The sequence below is a fragment of the Eumetopias jubatus genome, unplaced genomic scaffold (assembly GCF_037043125.1).
Source record: "Eumetopias jubatus isolate StellerSeaLion01/CBP00866 unplaced genomic scaffold, mEumJub1_p1.0 scaffold_8, whole genome shotgun sequence".
Classification (NCBI taxonomy): Eukaryota; Metazoa; Chordata; class Mammalia; order Carnivora; family Otariidae; genus Eumetopias; species Eumetopias jubatus.
The window spans coordinates 108,486,313-108,501,691 of NW_028274814.1; the positions used below are offsets into that span (position 1 = coordinate 108,486,313).

At 34.8% G+C, this 15,379-nt stretch overlaps 1 protein-coding gene and 1 non-coding gene across 3 annotated transcripts in view; one reads left to right on the forward strand and one right to left on the reverse strand.

The window, feature by feature from the left end:
• Positions 1 to 15,379, forward strand: part of LRRIQ1 (leucine rich repeats and IQ motif containing 1) — a 211,864-nt gene that overhangs the window by 152,058 nt on the left and 44,427 nt on the right. The window lies entirely within an intron of this gene.
• LOC114211080 (U6 spliceosomal RNA) lies at positions 3,334 to 3,438 on the reverse strand. The gene has a single exon (XR_003609651.1). It is a non-coding gene; the product is annotated as a U6 spliceosomal RNA (small nuclear RNA).

Sequence of the window (15,379 nt, forward strand, 5' to 3'; positions counted from 1 at the left end):
GCCATCTGTATGTCTTCTTTGAAGAAATGTCAGTTCATGTCTTCTGCCCATTTTTAATTGGATTATTTTGTTTTGGAGTGTTGAGTTGTATCAGTTCTTTATATATTTTGGATACTATCACTTTATCAGATATGTCACTTGCAAATATCATCTCCCATTTAGAAGATTGCCTTTTGGTTTTGTATTTTCCTTTGCTGTGCAGAAACTTTTTATTTTGTTGTAGTCCCAATAGTTTATTTTTGCTTTTATTTCCCTTGCCTTAGGAGACCTATCTAAAAATCTTGCTATGGCCGATGTCAGAGAGATTACTACCTGTGCTCTCTTCAAAGATTTTTATTGTTTCAGGTCTCTCATTTAACCCTTTAATCCATTTTGAGTTTATTTTTGTGTATAGTCAAAGTGGTCCAGTTTCATTCTTTTGCATGTGGCTGTTCAGTATTCCCAACACCATTTGTTGAAGAGACTGTCTTTTTCCCATTGTATATTCATTCCTCCTTTGTCAAAGATTAATTGACCATATAACCATGGCTTTACTTCTGGGCTCTCTGTTCTATTGATTGATGTGTCAATTTTTGTGCCAGTACTATACTGTTTTAATTACTACTGCTTTATAATATAACTAAGTGTGTGAAATTGTGATGCCTCCAGTTTTATTTTCCAAGGTTGCTTTGGCTATTTGAGGTCTTTATGGTTCCATACAAATTTTAGGATTGTTTTTTCTAGTCCTATGAAAAATGTTATTGGTATTTTGAAAGGATTGCAATAATTGTGTAGATTGTTTTGGGTAGTGTAGACATTTTAACAATATTTGTTATTCCAATCCATGAGCATGGAATGTCTTTCCATTTCTTTGAGTCATCTTGAATTTTTTTCATCAGTATCTTAAAATTTTCAGAGTACAAATCTTTCACCTTTTTAGTTAAGTTTATTCCTAGATATTTTATTGTTTTTGGTATAATTATAAATGGGATAGTTTTCTTAATTTCACTTTCTGCTACTTCATTATTAGTGTATAGGAATGCAACATATTTCTGTACATTGATTTTGTATCCTGTGACTTTACTGATTTCATATATCAGTTCTAATAGTTATTGGTGGAGTCTTTAGGGTTTTCTATATGTAATATCATGTCATCTGTGTATAGTGAGAGTTTTCCGTCTTCCTTACCAATTTGGATGCCATTTATTTCTTTATGTTGTCTAATTGCTATGGCTAGGATTTCCAGTACTATGTTGAATGAGAGTGGTGAGAGAGGACAAACTTGTCTTGTTCCTGACCTTAGAGGAAAAGCTATCAGTTTTTCGCCATCGAGTATGGTTTTGGCTGTGGGTTTTTCATATAAGGCTTTTATTGTGTTGAGATTTGTTCCCTCTAGGCCTACTTTGCAAAGCATTTTTATCATGAGTGGATGTTGTACTTTGTTGAATGTTTTTTTCTGCCTCTATTGAAATGATCATATGGAGTTTTATATATATATATGTACCCTGATGTTTACTGTACCACTATTTACAATAGCCAAGATATAGAAGCAACCCAAGTGTCCACTGATAGATGAATGTATAAAGAAATTATGGTATATACATATACAATGTAATATTACTCAGTCATAAAAAACAATGAAATCTTGCCATTCGTAACAACATGGATGGACTGAAAAGGCATAATGCCAAGTGAAATAAGTCAGACAGAGAAAGACAAATACTATATGATTTCATTATATATGAACCTAGAAAACAAAACAAATGAGCAAACAAATAAACAAAATAAAACAGAAACAGACTCATAAATACAGAGAACAAACTAATGGTTGCCAGAGGAGGATACATAAAATAGGTGAAAGGGATTAATAGGTACAAATTTCCAGTTATACAATAAAAAATCATGAGGAGGTAAAGTACAGCATAGGGAATATAGTCAATAAGATTGTAAGAACTTTGTATGGTGATGGATGGTAACTACACTTATTATGGTGAGCATATTATAAAGCATTTAATTGTTGAATTACTATGTTATGCATCAGAAACTAATATAATATTATATGTCAACTATACTTCAGTTAAAAATAATTAAATACATAAATGGGAAAAATTTACTGGTCCAAAAAAATCCAAAAAACAAAAATGCCTTCGTCAGACCACCAGGTTTGAGTGCCTGACCCAGTATTACTACCTGTGAGCAAGTCACTAAACTCTTGCTGTGCCTCCCTTTTCATCCCTGGTTATAACTGTAACCTACTTCACTGAGTGGTTGTGAAGATTAACTGAGATAATGCATCTAGCACATTTAGAAGAAAGCCTGACACATGGTCAGGGCTCTAGAATGTTATTGGGTGGGTTACAGATTTGATCTCTTCAAATAAATACTCAGCATATCTAAGTGGAGCTTCATTACATCAACAGTAATCTGAGGGATGAAAATTTTATACTCTTCTACTACAGGTCTCTACATTTAAATATTAATTTTTGGCGAGCAGAAATTCAGGTGCTAGAAATCACAGATAACTGAATATCAGAGATATATACATTGTCTCCCTAATAATACAAATCTAGGAATTTTGGGACTGCAATTATGGTAGCCTTTTTGAACTAGCATAATTAAAAAAGGGGGGAGGGTTAATAGAGCTGCAGTTGAACTTCAGGAAGCAAGAGAGTTAGAGCCTGGTATACCCTCAGGATTTCTTTCTCACTTGTCTCTGGCTTTACTCTTCCCTCTCACTGTTGACTGGCTCTCTGCTTCCCAGGCCACAGGGTAAAAAATACTTATTCTCAACAATTCCGAATTTAAATGTTAATGCTCCAGGCATCAGAGCAACAGAATGAATCAATTCAATCAGCTCTACCCATTCCCCCAGACCAACAGATTGGGTTACCTTATGTGACCCTTTTTGGCAAATATGCTTCCCATCCATGATCCTGTCAACTGTGACCCTTTAGTAAACATGCCCACTGGGCGTCCCTTTACAATGTGTGCATGGAGGGAAGGGGGAAGACCCAGAAAGGAGGGACTAAGAGTTAACCCAGAGGGTGTCTACTAACTGTTGGTCTATAAATCTCTGTTGGGACAGAGAAATTAGAAGTGCTAAAAACTACAGGTAATAAAGACAGTTCAGAGGAAATGAGAACTCTGAAATAATAATATAACAAAAATTTTATTAATTTAGGGCTTAGGACTTTATATCTTACTTCTGTCCAAAAACTGCTAAGAATAAAAAAATGCTTGATTTACAGAATCTTATTTTACCACATAATTTGGGGAGGGGGCACATCCCATTAGTAAGGCAAAATGGCACAGCTGTGGTTTATGTCAAATCACATTTGACTATTGTTAAAATCAGTATTTGTGAATTATTAATATAGCATTTAGTGTCATCCTTGTGCAGGGACCATGCTAATCTCTGTATCATTTCAATTTTAGTATATGTGCTGCCGAAGCAAGCACTATTAATATAGCATTTACAACTGAATTCTTTTAAGAGACTATATTTCACCTTGTAGCTGATATTCAGCAAATGATTTTTTGTATATTTAATTTATCCTGCAATTGCTGACTGTGGGATTTAGAAAACCCTAAGTAAGATGTGTGTTTACTGCAAAGATTAATGTCTATTCTCATCGTATAAGATCTAAAACTAAAGTTCCCTGTCCCTGATAAACAGATAAAGTAGCAGTATGTGATCATATGGTTTTTACTCTTTTTCTTATTGATATGACATATCACGTTGATTGATTTGTGACTATTGAACAACCCTTGCATCCTGGGAATAAATACTACTTGATTGTGATGTATAATTTTTTTAGTGTGTTGTTGGATTTGGTTTGGTAATATTTTGTTGAGGGTTTTTGCATCTATATTCATGAGAGATAATGGCCTGTAGTACTCTTTTTGTTGTTGTGTCTTTATTTGGTTTTGGTATCAGGGTGATAGAGACATCACAGAATTTGGAGGTTTTCTTTCCTCTTCTATTTTTTTAGATAGTTTGAGAAGAATGGGTATTAACTACTTTAAATGTTTGGTAGAATTTGCCTGTGAAGTCATCTGGTCCTGGATTTTTGTTTGTTGAGAAGTTTTTGATTACTGATTCAATTTCATTGCCAGTTATTGGGCTATTCAAATTTTGTATTTCTTCCTGCTTTAATTTTGGTAAGTTATATCTTTCTAGGAATTTATCCATTTCTTCTAGGTTGTCCAATTTGTTGTCATATAGGTTTTAATAATATTCTGTTACAATGGTTTGTATTTCTGTGGTCTTGGTTGCTATTTCCTATCTTTCGTTGGTAATTTTGATTATTTGGGTCCTCTCTCTTTTTTTTTTTTTTTCCCTGATGAGTCTGGCTAGAGGCTTATCAATTTTGTTGATCTTTTTAAAGAACCAGCTCCTTGTTTCATTGACTGTTCTATTGTTTTTTTGTTTGTTTTTTAGTTGCTATATCATTTATTTCTGCTCTAATCTTGATCATTTCCTTCCTTTTGCTGGGTTGGGTTTTGTTTGTTCTTCTTCTTCTAGTTCTTTTAGGTGTAAGGTTAGGTTTTTTATTTGAGATTTTTCTTGCGTCCTGAGGTAGGCCTATATTGCTATAAACTTCCCACTTAGAACCACTTTTGCTGCATCCCAAAGATTTTGGACTGTTGTGTTTTAATTTTCATTTGTTTTCATGTAATTTTTTATTTCTTTGATTTCTTGATTGACCCATTCATTTTTTAGTAGCATGTTATTTAACCTCCATGAATTTGTGCTCTTTCCAGATTTTTTCTTGTGGTTCATTTCTAGTTTCATATCATTGTGGTCAGGAAAGATGCATGGTATGACTTCAATTTTTTGACTTTGTTGAGACATGTTTTTCGCCTAATATGTGATCTGTTCTGGAGAATGTTCCTTGTGCACTTGAAAAGAATGTGTATTCTACTGATTTAGGATGGCATGTTCTGAATATGTCTGTCAAATCTATCTGGTCCAGTGTATCATTCAGAGCCACTATTTCCTTGTTGATTTTCTACTTGGATGATCTGTCCATCAATGTAAGTGGGGTGTTAAAGTCCCTTGGTATTATTGTATTACTATCAATTATTTTTTATGTTTGTTAGTAACTGTTTCATGTATCTGGGTGCTCCCATGGTGGGTGCATAAATATTTACCCTTGTTATATCCTCTTGTTGGATTGTCCCCTTTATTATTATATAGAGTCCTTTTGTCTCTTATTACGGTCTTTATTTTAAAGTCTATTTTGTCCAATGTAAGTATTGCTATGCCGGCTTTATTTTGGCATCCATTTGCATGATAAATGTTTCTCCATCCCCTCATTTTCAATCTGCAGGTGTCTTTCAGTCTGAATGAGTTTCTTATAGGCAGTATACAGATGGGTCAATTTTTTTCCCAATCCGTCACCTTATGTCTTTTGAATGGAGCATTTTTTCCATTTACATTCAAAGTAATTATTGATAGATATGTATTTATTGCCATTTTGTTACTTTTTTGTGGTTGTTTCTATAGATTTTCTGTTTCCTTTCTTCTCTTGCTCTCTTTCTTTAGGATATACTTAGATTCCTCTTTATTCTTTGCATATTTATTACTGGTTTTTAATTTGTGGTTACCATTAGGTTTGCATATAACATCTTTCATATAGCAGTCTATATAAGTTGATGATTGCTTCAGTTTAATCCCATTCTTTATTCCTCTCCTTCACCAATATTTTAGATATATGGTATCATATTTTACATCCTTTTATTTTATGAATCCCATGACTGATTTTGAAAGAAATATTTATTTTTACTGCTTTTGTGTTTTTTTTCTTTTTCATCCTCTCACTTACGGTCTTCCTTTCTATTCAGAGTCCCCTTTAACATTTCTTGTTAATGGTCATGAACTCCTTTAGTTTTTGTATGTGTAAGAAAATCTTTATCTCTCCTTCTATTCTGAATGATAGTCTTGCTGGATAGAGTATTTTAGCTGCAGACTTTTCGCTTTCAGCACTTTGAATATATCACGCCACTCCTTTCTGGCCTGCAGTTTCTGCTGAAAAATCTGCTTAGCACCTCATGGGGTTTCCCCTTATATGTAACTGACTCCTTTTCTCTTGCTGCTTTTAACATTTGTTCTTTATCACTACATTTTGTCATTTTAATTACTGTGTCTTGGTGTGGACCTCCTTAGGTTGAATTTCTGGGGGATCTCTTTGCCTCCAGGAACTGGATATATTTCCTTTCCCAGATTAGGGAAAATTTTCAGCTATTATTTCTTCAAATAAATTTTCTGCTCCCTTATCTTGCTCTTCTTCTGCTGAGATCCCAACAATGTGGATGTTATTACACTTGATGCAGTCACTGAGTTCCCCGAAACTATTCTCAATTTGCATAATTCTCTTTCCTCTCCTTTGCTCAGCTTTGTTACTTTCCATTACTCTGTCTTCCAGGTCATTAATTCATTCCTCTCTTTCATCTAGCCTGCTATTTATTTCATCAAGTGTATTTTTAATTTCATTTATCATGCTTTTCATCTCTGATTGGTTCTTTTTTTTGTATCTCTGTGTTAAGGGTCTCACCGATGTCCTCCACTTTTCTCTCCAGCACAGTGAGTATCTTTATGATCATACTTTAAATTCTCTATCAAGCATACTATTTATATCTGTTTTGCTTTGGTCTCTTGCTGTGATTTCGTCCTGTTCTTTCATTTGGAAGATGTTTCCCTGTCTTCTCATTTTGTCTGACTTTCTGTGTCTGTTTCTATGTGTTAGGAAAGTCGGCTACTTCTCTTGCTCTTATTGATAATACCCTTATGAAGAAGAGGTCCTGTAGTGCCCTGCAATGCAGTGTTCCCTGTTTCTCCAGGGCCTGGTGCTGCAGGGAGTGTCTCCTTTGTGTGTTGCATATGCTCTGCTATTGAGTCTTGGCCTCTTTTTCCTTCAAGTCAGTGGTCTGCAGAGGCTCTTTTTGTGTCTTATGGCCAGCAAGGTGTGTAGTGGTCTGCCTATGAAAGATCTGCCCCTGCCACCTCTGGAACTGAGGTCCTGCACAACATGTGGGTCAGGATATGTGGTGTTAACAAGGTTTGCACCAGTCTTCTGAAGATGGGACCTGCGGCACTGGGACTGAAGAGAGAATGACTGGGAAGGGCGGATCCACTTAAGTACAGGGCTTGGTGCAAACAAAAATTGAGTGTTGGCACCATGCTGTTTTCCACAGGTGACTGTTGTTTATGGTGGAGGGGAGGGGAAGGGAATGGCACCTGACAGCTCCTTTGTTCCTGGAGAGGTCTCCCCATGATTCCTGTCTTTCTGGGTCACAGTTTGAGATGAGCAGATCACTCTCCCTCCCATCTGCCCCTGGTGTTTTTCAAATGCTGGGTCTACACTGTAACTGCATGGGCTGTTTGCCATGCTGTCTTTTTAAGTGTGGGGGCTCCACTTCCTAAGGCTGTCTGCACTCTCCAGAGCCAAGCCCAGTGATTTTTAAAATTCCAGGCTTTAAGCCCACTGGTTTTAAGAACTCTCAAAATTCAGCCTCTTTCACTTTCAAATGGCGAGTATTATGGAAATTTGTCCTCCCTGTTTGTGGGTTCCCTGGTGTGAGTCTGTTTTCTACTCTTTTCTGTGCCACCAGCTCCCTCCCTAAAGCGGACATCCACAGTCTGTTTCATTCTCCTGTGCCTTCATTCTTCTTTCCTTCTTTGATGTGGCCTCTTCCCTGCCATTAGTTTTGGAGTTTGTTCTGCCAGTCTTTGGGTCATTTTCTGGGTTATTTATGCTGATTATGGTTGTTATCTAGTTGCATCCATTGGAAGTGGTGAGCTTAGGGTCCTCTTACTCTGCCATCTTTCCAGCTGACCTCACCATAGACATTTTCATATTAACAAAAACTGAGTTTGCTACTAATAGACACTTATTGAAGAAACTTATTTAAAGGGACAGTCCTTTTCTCAAGAAAATCCCAGATGAAAAATCCATGTGCCAAGAAGATAGAAAAAAATAAGAAATAGGAAATATGTTGGTAAAATCAAACATAAATTGACAGTATGAATAGCAATAATCACATCTTGTGAAATTAAATGTCACAAGTGAAATTAAATGTCACAAGTCAAATCAGAGAAAATTTACCTATAAGTCAAAATGGAGCTAAGTTGAGTTAAAATATTCTATGATTCTTAAATTCCCTAGGAGGAGGAAAAATTGGTTAATTTTAGATTATGTTAACCATATATATTATGATTTCCAGGATAAAAACTAAAATGAATATATACAAACAATGTTATTTCCACACTAGTGGGAAAAAGCAAACAGAACAATAAAATAAAAGAAGCACTCAATCCAAAATGAAGCCAAGAAAGTAAAGAAAAAGAACATAGTATATTCAGGGGTGCCTGGATAGCTCAGTTGTTTAAGCATCTGAATTTTGATTTTGGCTCAGGTCATGATCGCAGGGTCATAAGATCAAGCCCCACATCAGGTTCCACTCTGTCAGTGGAACCTGCTTAAGATTCTCTCTCTCCCTCTCCCTCTTCACTTCCCCCACCATTCTCCCTCTCAAAAAAAAAAAACAAAACAAAACATAGTGTATTCAGGCAAATAGAAAACACAAAATAAGAAAATAAGATACACACACACATATCTTATATATACATACTTAAGTGTGTGTGTGTATACAAACTCAAATATACCAGTACTTACCTTACATGTAAATAGTTAAATAACTTAGCTAGCAGATAACTATTGCTTCTAGATTTTTTTTTTAATTCAAAAGCCAAACTTAAATTCTAAAGGTACAATAAGTTTGAAAGCAAAATGATGGGAAAAATAGACCACAAAAACACTAACCAGAAGAAAGCTGGCATCCTTACATTAATGTAAGAAAAAACAGTCTTTAGGGAGAAATGAAAGCATTACTAAACTAAGCGAAATTAAAAAAATATTTTTAACTTAATGGAAATTAACGAAAACACCACTTATAAAATGTGTGGGATGCAGCAAAAGCAGTGCTTAGAGGGAAATTTGTAACAAAGAGTGCATACATTAGAAAAGAAGAAAGATGTAAAATCCATCATCTAAGTTTCTACCTTAAGGAACTTGGAAGAATAGAGTAAATTAAATCAAAAAGTAAGCAGAAGAAAAAAAAAGAATTATAAAAGAAATCAACAAAATTGTAAATGGGAATTCAATAGAGAGTATCAATGAAACCAAAAGCTCGTCCTTTGAAAAAATCAATAAGGTTAATAAGGTTAATAAGCCTCTGGCCAGGCTAAATAAGAAGGAAAAAAAAAAGGACACAAATTACTAATATCAGAAATAAAAGAGGGGACATCACTACTGATTATATGGACAGTAAAAATATAATAAAGGTATGCTATGAATAATTCTATGCCCATAAATATGATTACTTAGATGAAATGGACCAATTCTTTGGGACACAATTTGCTAAAACTTGCATAAGAAAAAGACAAGCTGAATAGGCCTATATCTATTAAATAAAATTGAATAAAAAATTAATCACCTTCCAAAATGGAAAGTACCAGGCCTAGAAGGGTTCCTGGTGAATTCTATCAAACATTTAGGAAAGAAATTATACAAATTCTCTATAATCTCTTTCAAAGGATAGAAGCAGAAGGGATACTTTCTAATTCATCTGTAAGGACAGAATTAACCTCATACTAAAGACAGACAAAGACTATACAAGAAAAGAAAACTACAGATTTTCAAAAATGTGATACAGAAAATCCTCAATAAAATACTAGCAAATCAAATCCAACAATTTATAAAGAAAATTATACACATTTACTTTATCTAATGACCAATTGGGATTTATCCCATATATGTAGAGCTGGTTAAACATTCAAAAATCATGGGGCAACTGGGTGGCTCAGTCAGTTAAGTGTCTGCCTTTGCTCAGATCATGATCCTGGGGTCTTAGGATCGAGCCCTGCATTGGGCTCTCTGCTCAGTGGAGAGTCTGCTTCTCCCTCTACCCTCCCTCCTGCTCATACTCTCTCTCTTTCAAATAAATAATCCTAAAAAAAAAAAAAATTCAAAAATCAGTGTGCCCATCACATCAACAGGCTAAAAAAGAAAAATCATACATCTATAGAAGCAAAAAGACATTTCACAAAACCCACATATTTATGATAAAAACTCAATAAACCAGGAATAGAGGGGAAATTCTTCAACTTGATAAAGAATTTTTACAAAACCCCTACAGTTAACATCATACTTAATGGTAAGAAATACAATGTTTTCCCACTAAGATCAGGTACAAGACAAGGATATTGACTCTGACCACTTCTTTTCAACCTTGTACTGGAAATCCTAACTAATGCAATATACAAGAAAAGAAAATAAAAGGTATACAGAAGAGGAAGAAAGAAATGAATTTTTTTCAGATGACATGATCATCTATATAGAAAATTTGAAAGAAGCGACAAGAAAACTTCTGAAACTAATAAGCAATTATAGCAAAGCTTCAGATGTAGGGTTAATATATAAGAGCCAATCACTTTCTTATATACTAGTAATGAATAAGTGAAGTTTGAAGTTAAAAACACAAAACCATTTACATTGCCACCCCCAATTTAAATGCTTAGGTATAAATCTAATAAAATATGTATAAATTCTGTATGAGAAAAGCTACAAAACTTTGATGAAATAAATCAAAGAACTCAATATAATTGATAAATATGCAATGTTCCTGGATAAAAAAAACTCAATATTAGCAAGATTTCAGTGCTTCTTAACTTGATTTATAGGTTAAATGAAATCCTAGCAAGTCATTTTGTGGATATTAACAAACTGATTCTAAAATTTATATAAAGAGGCAAAATGCCCAGGATAGCCAACACAATATTGAAGGAAAAGAACAAATTTAGAGGACTGACAATATTTGACTTCAAGATTTGCTGTAAACCTACAGTGTGGTATTGGCAAAAGAATTCTTAATCTCAGGAAACAAACTGAGGGTTGCTGGAGTGGTGGGGGGCGGGAGGGATGGGGTGGCTGGGTGATAGACACTGGGGAGGGTATGTGCTTTGGTGAGCGCTGTGAATTGTGCAAGACTGTTGAATCACAGATCTGTACTTCTGAAACAAATAATGCAATATATGTTAAGAAAAAAAAAGAAGAAGAAGATAGCAGGAGGGGAAGAATGAAGGGGAGTAAGTCAGAGGGGGAGACGAACCATGAGAGACGATGGACTCTGAAAAACAAACTGAGGGTTCTAGAGGGGAGGGGGTGGGGGGAATGGGTTAGCCTGGTGATGGGTATTAAAGAGGGCACATTCTGCATGGAGCACTGGGTGTTATACACAAACAATGAATCATGGAACACTGCATCAAAAACTAATGATGTAATGTATGGTGATTAACATAACAATAAAAAATTAAAAAAAAGAATCAACACCAATACTTCATAAAGTCTTATAAAAAACAGAAGAAGAGAGAACTCTTACTAACTTATTCTATTACCCTGACACCCAAACCAGGTAAAGACATCACATGAAAACCAGAGACCAGTATCTATTATCAACACAGATGAAAATACCTCAAAAAAACACTGGCAGACTGAATCCAGTAATAAGTGATAAAAAAAAATCACATGTTATGACCTAGTGTGATTTATCCCAGTAACACAAATTTGGTTCCACATATGTAATCAGTCAATGGAATACACCATATTAATAAAATAAAGGACAAAAGAAATACATGATCATCTCAGTAGACACAGTAAAACCATTTGACAAAATCTAACACTTTTCATAAAAAAAAACACTCAACAAATTAGAATAGAATCTGATAGATTCTAGAATAGATCCTGGTGGCTCAGTCAGCTAAGCATCCAACTCTCAATCTCAGCTCAGGTTTGGATCTCAGGGTAATGAATTCAATCCCTGCACTGGGCTCCACGCTGGGTGTGGAATCTACTTAAAAAAAAAAAAATAAGAGAGAGACTCTGATAAAAGGCACCTGTAAACATACAGCTAACATCATACTTAATATATGGTAAAAGATGACAGCTTCCTTCCCCAAATCAGGAACAAGATAAGTATGTCTCACTCCTATCAACATTGTACTGGAGGTTCTACCTGGGATATTTAGGTGAGAAAAAGAAATAAAAAGCATCCGAATTGGAAAGAAAAAAAAAAAAGAATAAACAAGTAAGTAATGGAAAAGAATATAGACAACCCAGAAATAGACCCACACAAATATGGTCAACTGATCTTTGATGAAGGAGCAAACATAATACAACAGAGTAAAGATTGTCTTTTCAACAAATGGTGGAAGAACAAAGTGGATATCCTCATATTAAAAAAAAATGAATCTAGACACAGACATTATACCACTTACAAAATTTAACTCAAAATAGATCACAGACCTAAATGTAAAATGCAAAACTCTAAGACTCCTAGAATATAACACAGAAGAAAATCTAGATTTAGGTGACCTTGGGCATAGCTATGACTTTTTAGATACAACACTAGTGGCACAATACATGAGACATAATTGATAAGTTGGACTTCAATAAAATTAAAAATTTGTGTTCTGCTGAAGAAAATGTCAAGAGAATGAGAAGACAAGCCATAGACTTGGAGAAAATATTTGCAAAACATTTATCTAATTAATGGTCACTATCAAAAATATACAAAGAACTCCTAAATCTCAACAAAAAGAAAATGAATAACACAGTTTAAAAAATGGGCGAATGACCTGAAGGACACTTCACCACAGATGGCAAATAAGCATATGAAAAGATATACCACATCCTATGTCCTCAAGGAAATGCAAATTACAACAAGATATCACTTTACACCTATTAGAATGGCCAAAATCTGGAATGATGACAACACCAAATTCTGACAAGGACATGGAGCAAGGGAACTCTTTCATTGCTGATAGGAGTGCAAAATCTTCAGCCACTTTGGAAGACAGTTTGGAACTTTCTTATAAAACTAGAAATAATAGGGCACCTGGGTGGCTCAGTCAGTTGTGTCTGCCTTCAGCTCAGGTCATGTTCTCAGGGTCCTGGGATTGAATCCCTCATCAGGCTCCCTGCTCAGTGGGGAGTCTGCTTCTCCCTCTCTCTCTCTGCCTCTCCCCACTGCTTGTGCTCTCATTTGCTCTCTCTCTCTCAAATGAATAAATATCTTTAATAAAAAAAAAACTAGAAATATTTTTACTGAATGATCCAGCAATCTCACTCTTTGGTATTTATTCAAATGAATTGAAAACTTATGTCCACACAGAAATCTGCACACACATATTTTTAGCAGCTTTATTCATAATTGCCAAAATTTAAAAGCAACAAAGACATCCTTCAGTAGATAAATGAATAAACTGTAGCACATCAGACAATGGAATATTATTCAACAATGAAAATAGATGAGCTACTAAGCCATGAAAAGACATGGAGGAACATTAAATGCATTTTACTAAGTGAAAGAAGCCAACCTGAAAAGTCTATTATATATATGATTCCAACTATGTGACATTCTGGAAAAGGTAAAACTATGGGGATAGTAAAAAGATCAGAGTTGCCAGGGGCCAGGATTGGGGAGAAGGGGTCAAGAGGCAGAGCACAGAAGATTTCTAGAGCAGTGAAAACTACTCTGCATGATACCATAGTGATGGATACATTGTCATTATATATTTGTCCAAACTCACAGAAAGTATAACATCAAGAGTGAACCCTAATATAAACTATGGACTTTGAATGATTATGATGTCTCAGTGTAGGTTCATAGATTATAACAAAGGTACCACTGTGGTGGGGAGTAGAAGTATGTCGATAATGGGAGAGGTTTTGAATATGTAAGGGAAGGGAGTATATAGAGAAATGTCTATACCTTCAAATTTTGTTTTAAAAACCTAAAACTGCTCTAAAAAAATGAATGTTGTTATTTTTTAAATGATATAAAGCAAAGATTAAGGAAGTACCAAAGAGAAGTCAAAAATTCCAAACTATATTATATCTTTCTTATTAATTTATAGAACAAGCACTCAAAAAATCAGTAAGGACGTGGTTTGATAAACCAATTTAATAACATTGCTTAAAGCACATATACAAAACAACAACTGGAAGAAGCACACACAAGACATTTACAAAACTTTTGACTTATACTGGCCTTAAATCAGGTCTCAAAAATTACTTGAGGATTGAGGGACACCTGGGTGGCTCAGTCATTAAGTGTCTGCCTTTGGCTCAGGTCATGATCCCAGGGTCTTGGGATTGAGCCCCACATCGGGCTCCCTGCTCAGCAGGAAGCCTGCCTCTCCTTCTCCCTCTCCCACTCCCCCTGCTTGTGTTCCCTCTCTAGCTGTGTCTCTCTCTGTCAAATAAATAAATAAAATATTTTAAAAAATTACTTAAGGATTGAAATCATGTGCACTATGTTTTTTTGAATATAATGCTAATAAATTATAAATGATTGATACCAATAATACTAATGATGATAGTACTAATAATGAACTAATACTATAAATGAATGATAAATCAATATAACTAGATAATCTTTATTCTCTTGGAAATTAGGAAACATCTGAAAAATTCATGGTCAAAAAATCATAAATATTTAAAAAAATAACTAAATAATAAAAAATCTATATATCATAATATAAAAGCAATAGCCAATGAAATTTTTTAAAGTAAAACAATTCATCAATAAAGCTAAATTTTTTGAAAGAAATTTGATGAATTCCTGGCAAGTCTGATTATGAAAATAAAAGAGAAAGCACAAATAATCAGTATTAGGAATGAAAATGAGGCAGGATGACAAATGATACAGACTAAAACTATAGTAAGGAAATATTGTGAACAACCCTATGGCAGTACATTTGAAAATTTGGAGAAAATGATCAAGTCTTAGAAAAATATGATACTGAAACTAACCTTAACTCTAATCTTAAACCTAGCATTATAGGCAAGCAACCAGGAAGGAAAAAAATTTCAACCTGTGACAGTATTTTTTTTTTTTTATTTTGTTAGTTAACATACAGTGCAGTATTGGTTTCTGGGGTAGAATTCAGTGATTCATCACTTACATACAACCCCCCAGTGTTCATCACAAGTGCCCTCTTTAATACCCATCCCCCACCCACCTCTCTCCATCCATCCTCAGTTTGTTCTCTATCATTAAGAGTCACTGTGGCTTGTTTCCCTCTCCCAAATGTCCATCAACTGATGAATGGATAAAGAAGATGTGATAGTATATTTTTTTAATTTTATTTTATTATGTTAGTCACCATACATTACATCATTGATTTTTGATGTAGTGTTCCATGATTCATTGTTTGCGTATAACACCCAGTGCTCCATGCAATACGTGCCCTTCTTAATACCCATCACCAGGCTAACCCATCCCCCCCAACCCCCTCCCCTCTAGAACCCTCAGTTTGTTTCTCAGAGTCCATAGT